The sequence below is a fragment of the Oreochromis aureus genome, linkage group 15 (genome assembly GCF_013358895.1).
Source record: "Oreochromis aureus strain Israel breed Guangdong linkage group 15, ZZ_aureus, whole genome shotgun sequence".
NCBI classification, from domain to species: domain Eukaryota; kingdom Metazoa; phylum Chordata; class Actinopteri; order Cichliformes; family Cichlidae; genus Oreochromis; species Oreochromis aureus.
Window position 1 is genome coordinate 985,033 of NC_052956.1, and position 12,147 is coordinate 997,179.

At 43.3% G+C, this 12,147-nt stretch overlaps 1 protein-coding gene across 1 annotated transcript in view; it reads right to left on the reverse strand.

Annotated features, from left to right (window-relative positions):
• fam49a (family with sequence similarity 49 member A) overlaps positions 1 to 11,499 on the reverse strand; it is a 36,155-nt gene extending 24,656 nt beyond the window's left edge. Inside the window, exon 1 of the mRNA XM_031740807.2 lies at positions 11,354 to 11,499. The gene's annotated coding sequence lies outside the window, so the exon portion shown is untranslated. The remainder of the gene's footprint in view (positions 1 to 11,353) is intronic.
• Positions 11,500 to 12,147: the final 648 nt, after the last annotated feature.

Here is a 12,147-nt window from a genome sequence, read left to right on the forward strand (position 1 = left end):
TTAATTAACTCTGAATTAGTGACTGTTATGATAACAAGTTCCCAGAAAACCTTTCTTGCCTTCTGTGGATCGAGAGCTGTGACACCTGAACTTCAGTTCTGTGTGTGTCTGTGTGTCTTTTGGAAACATGGAAAGAAACAGCATCGTGCCAGTTACGACACTAATGCTCCCATTTTTCTTGGCCTGCGTGTGCCCAACCTGTGTGTTCATGTGCGATTGGCTGGCGCTGCAATGAAACAAATATTTTAAGTTTAAAATACTTCTGTGCCAAACCCAGACGTTCTTATGTCTGTGAAGTCAACCGTTTCCTCTCTGTATAAACCACAGGAAACCAAAATCAACACCAATGCCCTGAAATAACTTCTGTTTAGGAATCTCTAGGAAAATGGCTGACAAGCATAAACCAGTTGTTTAACTGGTGTCTGTCACTTACAGTGTAATCTAAAGTGGCTTTAGAGTAACAAAACGACACACTTTCTGTGGGGACGGCATCTTTCGCTTTGCGCCCCGTCCTTCTCGAGCAGCATCCACTACAAAGCTGTCGGTACAGCTTTCCCTGGACACCGCGAGTGCAGAGAAACTAAAGAAACTGGGGGCTTAACACTAAAAATAGTTCGTAGTTCAGTCTGAACCTCAGTTTGGTCGCTACCGCTTTAGAACAGCAAAGAAAAAAACCCCCAAAAAACACTCTTTTAAAAATATATTTAGAAAAAAAACCATAACACAGTCTCAATACTTACTGTATGCTTTTATGCTGTGTGCTGTCTGACAGTAGAATCGGTACACAACAATGATTAAACGTTGCACACACACTTAAGAACACTAAAACTGATGTACAGTTTGAACTTAACTAATGAGCCTTTTGGGGGGAGGGGGGGTCACCAAGGGGCATATGGTCAAAAACTGCTCAAGTTAAGCCCATTAACTGTAGCTCCTCCAAAATAAAAGCACATTCAAACACACCAACTTGGCCCCAGCTCTCTGCATCCATTTTTAAAATCCCTCGGCTGTTTTGACTGGCCAGGAAAACAGGCCTTCAAATTGGGTTAGGGGAGCTGTGTCTCCCTCAGGCGCCCTTTGCTGGAGCAAATGTGACAGGGAGGCATTTTGGAGGGGGTTGAGCTCAGCTCAAGGGGAGGTTGGCTGAGTTTTGCCCTAATATGGACATGGGCTGGGGGGTGGGGTGCTGCTGGGAGGGAGGCAGGCAGGCAGGGAAGAGGGTGGGCTGGGTGGAGAAGGGGAAACCTGCCTAGCACCACCACAATGGCAGCCTTGCTCTTTATCCTCCCCTCTTACAGCCTGATTCACATACCAGCACAGGGTTCAACTGTTTTGCTCTGCTAACCACACTCTGGAGGCTCTTTGCACACTGAAGAACTCTTCAGCAGCCAGGAGTCAGGCATCGAACACAGTTCACTTTTAAGTGCTTGCGCTGCTCTCTGAAAGGCTCTCACTCAGAAACAGCACATCTCATATCTGACAAACAGCTACGCGCTGCAGCTTGCTGACACTGGAGCACAGAGCTGAGCCTCCTCCTCAGCGGCCGCTCTCAGCTCTGTGTGCCCTCTGGTTCAGCCAGCTGGGTCATTTTACACTTGCTCCATACAAACTCACCACTATCCCTCCTCCAACATCTGCAGGCAGATGAAGAGGGACGGAGATAATAAACAGGCAAAAAAGTCACAGTGACGGTTATTCTGTTCGGTGAGTAGGAGGGGTGACGGGGGGTGGGTGGGGGGTGGGGGGGTCTGCAGGCATAGTAAACATCTCAGAGAGGCCTCTGTCAGTGCTGAGAGAGAAAGTGGGATAGATGGAGGGAGAGACTGCCAAGGCGTTTAAGAGTGCATGAGGAGAACAATAAACGAAGGAAAAGACTCGAAGAAAACGAGCAAGTGGGAAAGCAGAAGCAGGAGGTTGGTATTTGGAGAGCAGGGGGAGGCAGAGTAGCTGGCTACTAGCAGCTAGTGCTGCGTAGCGTGGGACTCCAGGCGTAAAAATTCCTCCTACGTTTCTGTTCAATGCCACTTCTGTTCTGCCCAGCTCTGCTTGTCAACAGCAATGTAGATACAAAGGGAACCATGTCTGTGTGTGACTGGCTGTTGTATGAATCCAGCGTTAGCAAATATGAATGTGAATGCATCAGGCTAACTTCCTCAATACACGCCCTTTCTTTGAGAGCTACAGAGAGCTGAAGCAGCAAGGTCGTCTTAACATACTCAGATAAACGTGCTACTGCCGCAGACTGCCTTGAAGCAATGACATCAGTAGACTGTGACTTGGTGATACTTCACATACTTCAGATAAAAAAAGTTCTTATTCTAAGAGAGGGAAAAACTTTCTGACAGCTCGATAAGGAGACTGGCACCTGCATCTGTCAGGTAAATATGAAAACAAGACAGCCACAGGCTGAGTTGGCATTAAAAAACCCAAACAATCAGCCTTCGAGGACTTATCAAGATCATCCAAATATGTAGGCTGTTTATTTATTCTTCTGAATGCTCCTGTGGTTGCAAAAGAGATCTGCTTGTATAATCATTTATGTGAAAACAGCCACTCAGCCACCTTCATCTATGACCACATAGATGGCCCTGGTGAAGTTTTGCTCTTCATTATCAGTTTCATGTCTTACCCCTTACAACATGATGCTCATTAGTCACATTTAGAGTGTAAAAGATGATACAGCAGGCTATGCTTTAGGAAGGGTCTGTAATATCCCCGAGTGTTTTATACCCCCAACCAGAAGGTGATGTCATAGTGACAACCTCCATCTTTTATATTCTCGATTATGAAAAAGGTCACAGTCGAGTCCAAAGAAACTGCAGTTCTAAGCAATGGCTAGAAGGGATACAAACCAAAGTCAATAACATACGATTGCTAAACAAAACTGATTTCACCACAAAGGTTAGCTAGCATAGGTTAGCGTCACTGCAGTTACAGTTAGTCCATCGTGGCCATCACATGGATACAGGCACTTCTCTGAGAGCTATGTTACATTCACTGAAGCAGCAAGGTTATATTAGCAGACTCTGAGATAGATTGCCTTAAGGTCATGACATCAGTAGACTGTGACTTGTTGCAAGCAGATACTTCAGACAAGAAGTCAAGCAAACATGCATTCACAGGAGACAGTGTCAGGGAAAACAGCTCGATCAGGAGACTCGCAACCGTATCTGTGAGTTACATATGAAAACAGGACAGCCGCTTTAATTAGCATTAAAAAAAAAAAAAAACATACAATATCCACGATCAATCTGTTTCTTTGCATATACATGCTGGTCAAACACAGTCTTTTGCTAATTTCTGTATTTGCTCTCTACCAGTGAGGCCTGGCAGCCAGTGCTTCTTTCCCCTTCATCACGCTTCACTCCAATAACATTATTTTTCTTCTTATTAACTCTTTGCATTTTCAGCCTGATGCATTTCACCCACAGATGATGAGATTGCTGTTCACAGCTTAGAGGAACGGTCTCTGTAAAAACAGAGTGAGTGGGGCACCGAGGTGCTGCTTATGAAAATGAACCTATTTATGGCTTTGCATAAACACTCTGCTGTGAGGGCCGGTATCATCACTTCAAAATGTTCTGAGGCCAAGGCACACCACGGGGCAGCCATTTTTGCTGTTACAGCAATCTCACATTGATTTATTTTCAAGAAATAAATATAGATTTTTCCTCTGTATATTACTTACACACTGTTACAGCCCAAATTGCTTCTGTGTGTGTGCACAGTGTAAATCCAGGGTTTCCCATTGATCTAGATACTGAAGTACTGAAAGGTAATTTTTGTATAAATATTTTAGGGATTAAATTATTAACGTTCCCTTTTTGTTTGCAATACAATATTCTGTAATGACAATTTCTGCTCAAGAAAATCAAAAGTGGTTGAAATCAGCAGTTAAGACTTGGGAAACACTGTTCACAGCGCATCAATCATTAGTGATTTATCACACACAGCAAATGAAATAATGATAAATAGCTGTTTATTGTGGTTTGGCAGGGCTGCAGTACGTAACAAAGTCTATTTTTTCCTGTAACACCCTCTGTCTGGAATTCCAATTAATTACAAAATCAAATTATCAAGATTAATAATCAGCATTAATCATCACAATCCCAACATACAGTAATCGGGGTCAGAGTTTAAGCCATTATTCTGCAGCCCCCCCCTCCTGCCCCAAGCTGCTGCTGGTTAGCATGACAGCCACCCATTCCTGCTCTCACAGACTTTTAGCTCGTCATGAATAATAAACTCTGAATTTCTGGGTTCCTGCTGAGACTCTGATCCTTCTCAGAGTTGTGCAAATCCAGAAAAACAAGCGGTGTGGCACAGCTGGCTGACTTCTATCAAAGTTAGATATTATAAAGTCAGAAATAATGTCTTGTGTATCACAAATACACTGAGCAGTGAGTCCAGTTTGATTCCCAGCTGACTGGACTATTTGCTACCCTGACCTTCTTTCCCATGTTTCCTGTTTTCCCCCCACTCCATCCTTCAGACTCGCTCATCTCGCAGCAGAATTATGCTTACAAAGAAAAGTGTCTTGCACCACATGGACTAGGAAGCATGTAGCAGAAGGCTGAGAGTGTTTAGTGTTAAATGGTGATCGCCTCTAAGGAACCGAACACAAATGTAATTACACTTTTACACCCACGAGCAACAACATAAACACCAGTGACAACTGGGTCAAATGACATTATTCACTGCACAGGCACCAGTTAATATTAGGCTGCATGTCGACAGTCAGTTATTAAAGTTTAATGTGTTAGGAGCAGGGAACATGGGCGGAGTACGTATCTATGCGAGTTTGACATTTCCAACATGGAAGCCGCTGTGGGGTCTTCACATGTGCAGTGGTCATCACCAAGCCTGGCTGGAATTATGACATTACAGTAAACTGGAGAACTTAGCAATCCTAATGGTCTCATTTTCACCAACACTGAGGGCAGCTGCTGAACAACAAGCTGAGCTCAGTGAGCTGTGAAGGACAACTGATGCAAGAAGAGCAAGAAGGGCAACGCTTGGATTATTCTTTGCTGTGGACAAGTAGTCATGTCTGTTGTACTTTTATGTTATACTTTTATCAAGCTTGCAGTTATAGTAAGTATAAAACCTGCAGTAGTCAGTGTGATCAAGTCTAGAGGGACAAAACTGAGTTTAGCTCCAGACGCTCCAAACTGTCACCCCACTCAGGACACTGACATATGTCCACAGGAGAATGATGGACTTTCCTGATCAGCTGAACACAAACAGAAGTCTAGACTAATCGACTGCTTTAACAGTAAGTAGCTCACATGAGCAAGGCTAGCACCAGCAGCTACCTGTCTTTGTCAAAACTAAATGTTTATGTTCAGTGTAGTGATTCCTGTGGTTATGGCTCAGTTTATTCTGACACAGCCAAACAATCCTGATTATACGAGACGCACCACTTAATCTTTGCTCATTTTCAACATTTATTACAGTCGTTAATGTGGAGATAAGGGAGCTGCCCATCTGCAGTCTCCAGCAAAGAGCAGTGACAGGTGGCTATAACAAAGCCACCAGTAAACCAGTGTTGTACAACAATGACAATTAACAAGGCTTAACAAAGTAGCATCGCAGCTGCCAACAATCACAGGTGACAAAGCTTAAGCGTGTAGTTGGCTGATCCCTCACATCCCTCCCTACAACGGCTCAGTCTGACTCTTATCTTGTAGTTTCTAAACTTTCAACTGAGTTTGAGCTGCTCTTCCAAAGCTTTCCAATTTTCCACTGGCCCAGAAAATATGATGCTTTGGGCATTTGGGACCAAGTTAACTGCCAAAGCAATTTTGTGCAAACTGTTGTAAGTAGTTTGCATATGGTGTGCATTTGAAATAACCACTTGTATAACGACTTAGGCTTCAGAAACATGTTAATACCAGACATAACGCAGAGCTCATGAGAATAAATCTTAGGTTGATTACAAAGTAGCAAAACCTGAACAATAACCAAAGCAACCGAAACAAACTTAAATAAATATGTAAAAAAAACAAAACAACAAAAAAAAACACAAAACCAACTGTTGCTGTGTATTAGGACATGTGAGACAGTCTGTGGCTATAAAAGCGGATGACTTCAAATCATGTAGTTGACTAAAAAAGTTTCCTATTATAAAATAAACTTCAAAACAACTGGGAGTCTGTGTTCCCAGTACAACATCACACCAAACCAAAAAATTACTACTAACAGTAATACACGAGCAGCTGAGACACAATAAACAGAACAGAAGTGACCATTACAACCATGAGCCAGCGACACAGAGCTGAAACTGCAGCAAACAGCCAGAGAGCTGCTGTCACGCTGACAGGATGCAAGCAGAAAAAGTGAAACGTGAGTGGGAAGTGTGCAGGGTCATGAGACAGAACAGTTGTACACACACGTATTCGCACACACAGACAGATAAAAAGACACACAGACGGGTAGTTCGGCGTAAAACAGGAACTATGGCAGGACGGCCACGGTCTAGTACACACAAATAACTACAGTAATACAACCAGGAGAACAATATTCGCGGTGAACACTAAATGTTGGAGGATTAGGCTTTAAAAACATTTTAAGCTTTTAAGAGAATAAGCTGTCCTAACAGTTAGGATTTATTCATCTTGCTCAGCCAGACTGAGAGCCTGAAAAGGCTCATTGTTTCAGTAAGCACTCAATTAAAGCTGAAATGATCACCTTAATTAACAGCAGACATTTGTTGTTGTCACTGCAGTAAAAGCACGGGTGTCATGGATAACACTGGGAATGGCTCTGGTTTATTAAGGTGTTGCAGTAGGTGGAGGCAGTGTGGCAGAAAGCAAACATGCACAGAACCAGGACCCCAAAACTGAAGCAGCCACTTATACTCAACCACCACCTTTGCTTTCCATGCACAGGTAGTTTTATTCTTGGACTCGAGAGCAGCTCAGGGTCCTTATTTAGCTATTGCTGGGCCTTGGTGCCAACCCTCAGCTGAAGGCATTTTAGCTCACTTCCTTGAAAACAGAAGGGTGGGTGGGCCTTCGCTAATCACAGCCAGATTTTAATTAATATGAAAAAACAAAACATAAAAGCAGCAGAAGAATTACTGACAAAAAAAGGAAATTATTCTGAGCAAAACAACAAATCCTCCAACATAGGGGGGAATTTTTTCCTTCGAGAACATTCCAAAAACATTGCAGTTTTATCTGCATAGAGGAAACAAAGACGCCCACCAAAGATGTTTTGGCCTTCCAAGACTGTTTCAGAGCACAACACAAAATATACTGTAGCTTTTTTTTTTTTTTTTTAAAAAGGGGCTAGAAATACCAGAAAAATGCAAAAATAGTTGATTTCTGTTGCACCAAACATAGCTATATGTGCAGCCACATGCACGGCCACCCCCAAACACCAATTTAGATCCCAGAAAAACCTGGAATACAAATCTGAATAACAAGCCAATTTTAGGAGACTTTCCCTTTCTGATTTATAGCACGCCACAACACATGTAATCTTCTCAGACATGTTCTCACTATTGGACTGACTCAGGTTGGTTTATGTGACGGTGCTTCCTGAGCAGAGTGTGCAGGAGGCAGAGCATGAGCACTCACTCGCTGCGAACGCCCTACGCCAGCGGTCCCCAACCCCCGGGCCTCGGACCGGTGCCGGTCCGTGAGTCGTTTGGTACCGGGCCGGGAGAGTTGAGGCTCAGGTGTGAAATGTATGGTTTTCAGGGTTTTTATCGGTTTTCAGCGTTATTTTGTTATCGTTTCTATCGTTACCTCGGTTTTCCTGGCTCTTTTCACGTGTGTTATGAATAAATCTTCTTTTTTTCGGTACCGGCACTAGTTTTATTTTGTTGTGTTTATCCGCGACACCTTCAAGGCCAGTCCGTGAAAATATTGTCGGGCATAAACCGGTCCGTGGCGCAAAAAAGGTTGGGGACTGCTGCCCTACGCTATTATCTGCAGACCTCTCACGCAGATGTCCACACACATGGACATCTGAAGAAGTGTGTCTTGGATCAAACACGTCTTTTGTATAACTCTTGTATCCCTAAACTTATGAGGTCTCAAAACGCTGGAAAAATAAAGCACCGAGCACCTTTGAGGGGTAACACTGACAGTTTTCAAATGATCAAGGTAAAAATTTTGCACATCTGGATTGGACGGTAACTTTTGTTACCAAACTGCATCTAATGTTCTGCACCTTTGCTGGAAAATGCCTTTTTAAAAAAAAGTTCAAAGCTGCAGCTCATATATGAAAACAGCTACACAAACACACAGAATCTGTTAGCAGAGCAGCCGAGGCTCTGGAGCCAGGGAGAAATCTGTCGTGTTTTCTCTTCCAGCCCAGATGGCAGCATTGGCTGAGTCAGCAGTGGCGGATGGTCCACAGCAAACTGGATGACAAGCTGCTGATAACAGGAGGAGAGCTCTTAGCCAGTGTGTTCAGTCTGAATGAAACTCATGACTTTAACAACTCTAACACAAATCCTTTCTTATCCTAAAAGGAAGTACACATTCAAACTATTATAACTGCCAAAAACCCTCATGTTTGACTTCTCTAACGTACTTTATGCAAATATACTATTTTCAATCCGCACATACATCAGTAACTGCCCACACTGCTAAATGAACACAGAAAGAAGAAGCATTTTGACCAAAATGTGCCATGCATAAATAAAATGTGCCAGACAGTCTGCAGAAGCTGCAGGCTGGCCTTGGCTGGCATCAACGGTGAAATAATGACACGACAAGACTTCCCACTGCTTGCACAGCTTAAGCCTCAAGATATTGGACTTGGCAATGGTGCAGCGCTAGCAGGAAATCCTTTGGGATTTCTCATGTCGTATCACAAAGCGACTTGTGATTCATAGCTGGACTCGGGCAAACAAAAATTGCTGCTGTGAGCAGTTTCATTTGAAGTCTGAGAGCAGCGAAAACTGCAAATATCACATTACCTTTGAAACAGCCCGCGACAGGCTAAAGTGGCGCTCTTCAGTAAAGCTGCTGCTTCACTCTATGGCCAGAATGGCTGCCAGGGCGGCACCAATGGCTCTCCTGTGCAATCACAGCAGTTCGCACTCAACATAAAGATAATGTTTTATTAAAACTAACATGCAAGTTTGGGCTAGCTTTGACACTGACAGGTGTCAGGTTTTTTTTTTGTTGTTAAAGGAATAGGAAACAGGCATTCATGCTCTTCTTTGAAGCAGGTAAGCATCTTTGTTGTCATTTTACAAAGCATCTCTCAGAGCCACACAGTGGAACTAATTAAAAAGGAAGTCTTCCCAAGCTGTGACATACAGCAGTGTTATATGTGTAAAAGTGTTACACAGTGTTACACCATGTGCTTCCCTCAGGCAACCTGTAATGCAACAGCAGGTTGAAAAACCACAAAGTACAAATATGCCACTGTTCGACAGGGTGTGAGATACCATATCCTGTTTTTCTGTTGCAAAAAAAAACCTTGAGCGGTGAGAGCGCAGAACTACGAGACTTTCAACTGCTACCTGGCAGCTTTCTGACAGGATGACGGGCGAGCAGAGTGCCGGGCACGCAAGCCAGCATTCAAATTGTGCCATGTCTATTTTTTAAAGTCAGACACATTTTTCGCCCATGTTCTCATTTTAGCTGGGAATGCTGGAATATGTTGAATGGTTTACAGCAACCACAGGAAAAGAAATATAAACTGATACATCAGTTACTTTAGCCACATTGTTGAAACAAAGGTAGATAGTTTCATTCTTGTCACACCCAGCGTACAGAACACAGTATGCATCACTCTGATGCTCCAGAGGTCACCAGAACAATATGCATTCATAAGAATATTTAACAAAGGTCCTTCCCAGTAGTGCAGAGGACCTCTTATTGGACCAAAAGTCTAATAAAGTCAAACAGAACTGGCTTAAATGCTGCAGCATGTATGACTCTGTGTATGTTGAATTACATGCACACAAAGCCCTGGGTGTCCATCTCCACTGTTTCAGACTGAACACTACTACTAGTTCTGCTAGCCCATGCAAATAACATGCAAAGCATTTTAACTTCCTTCATGTGAGATCAGGTTCATTCACACCAGCTACTGTCTAACATGCAGAACTCTGAAAAGTTAACCAGCATTCCAGAAACGCTGCAATTACTCCTGGAATACTGACTGAAACAGGACAAATCTGCTCACACATGCCCCCACCACACACACACACACACACACACACACACACACACACACACACACACACACACACACACACACACACAGAGTTGGGAAGTGCAGCTGTTGCTGTATGTCCTCTTGAACAAAAGAGCGCCATTTCAATACACCAAGGCCTTGATGGGCACATTCCTCTTATTGCCTAGAAAAATTTGCATATCAAGGTGGTTTTCAAATTTAGAGATCTGAGTCAAGACAAGTTTGTCAGTCTGCCTGTGCTGCAGGCTGTGAACAAATTTGCACCCGGCTCTTGGACTATGTTTGGTTAATTCCTCAGGCAAGCCACAGTGAATCTAGATTCCACCGCCTACATGGCAGCACTGCAGTGGATGGAGGTACTGGGCTGAATGAACCAGGGGCGGAGGTGTGTTGTTGTTGTAATAGGAAATAATAAAGTATAGCCTGGAATAACACCCAGAGGGCCGACGCAGAGCTCCACATTGTAGATCATGTCAGGAGATACAAACAGCTACTTTTATCAGCTGCAGACTGAGGCCACAAATATATTATAACCGCCTTTCCCCCTCTGCCAGTTCAAGAGGCAGCAATCAGTCAGAAATTACAGCAGTAGAAAGGAAATCATTTAATCCAACCACCTGCCTGAGGATGAACCGGACACTGTTATCAGTCTGCAGCGGTCTCTACACAGCAGTGATTTCAGACGGAGATAGTTGTTAAACTGTTATAACTTTTTCACCAAACCGGGGTCTAACACATATCTGCTATCAACATAAAGCAAAAACGACGTGTTTCTATAAATCAACAACGGGAAAACAAGAGCAGTGTGGCTCGAATTTAACGCCTCCAGCAGTCCCGAGCTAAGTTTGTGGGCTAGCCGGACCGCTTAGAAGCTAGCACCACTGTCAAGTAAACCGCGGAAAAGAAATCACAACATATGGGAATATAATTAGGACAAAACCGCTGACAGATAAGACTTAGAACAACAATTACGCTACCACGTAACTCATTTCAAGAGCTAATATTAGCTAGCAAGTTGGCGCTTCCTCCGCCTGCTCCACATTACTCCATGTGAACTCGTTTGACAGTCCCTGATTTGTACGGGGTACACATTTTGGCAAGACACCAAGTAAAGTTGACCCACAGACCCCACCATCTTTGTGGCCGGCAAAACACGAATCAAAGTTGCGCAAACCTAAAAACTTACCGGTATGTCTCTCGGTGTAGGAGTCTACAGCAGCCCAGCACCGAAGCCTTGCTGTGTGCAGTACTTTCACCGACCTTGGCAGCTCTGTGTGTTCCCGGCAGCAACAGAAAACAACACTCTCATCACCCCTCCCTCTGCCAGCAGAAAAGCCATGAAGAAAAGTCCAGTCTCAAGCCCCGCCCACTCCCGTTTCGATTGGTCGATATTAGGGACAGTACGAGAGAAGCCAATTAAATCCACTCTTTTCTTCTTTTTCATATCCAATGATTATGCGGGAAATTATTTAGCCTACGCAGTGCCTGGCAGAGCTTTTCTGTCTCAAACTGAAAGTTCACGATGAAAACATAATAAGCTTTGTATTATTCATTAAACATAAAGGTTTATGCATTCAGGTAAGTTTAAAACAGACAAATCAGGCTACGACATAATGAGATTTGTCTGTATTACATATTTTCAGTGTGTTGAAAGGTACAGATTAAATAAACTGATGACTCATAAGGATTTCTTGATTTATTTCACGACAGTAAACTAGGAAGAACATTAAAGAGTTATTTGTCAGAATAAACCGCACAATCACAGATAAGGATAATAATTAGAAGTTAAAATCCAAAATAAGGCAAGTTTGAGCTCTTTTGAATTTGTAGGACTTATCTCTTGGGTTGGGAATCTATCTAAGCAAGCAATAGCTTACAAATTGGATCTCACATTGCTGGACAAGAAACATTTGAACATTGCTTTGCTTTTCGAACAGGGACACTTTCTTGGTTCAGGCAAATCAACAGACACACACACGC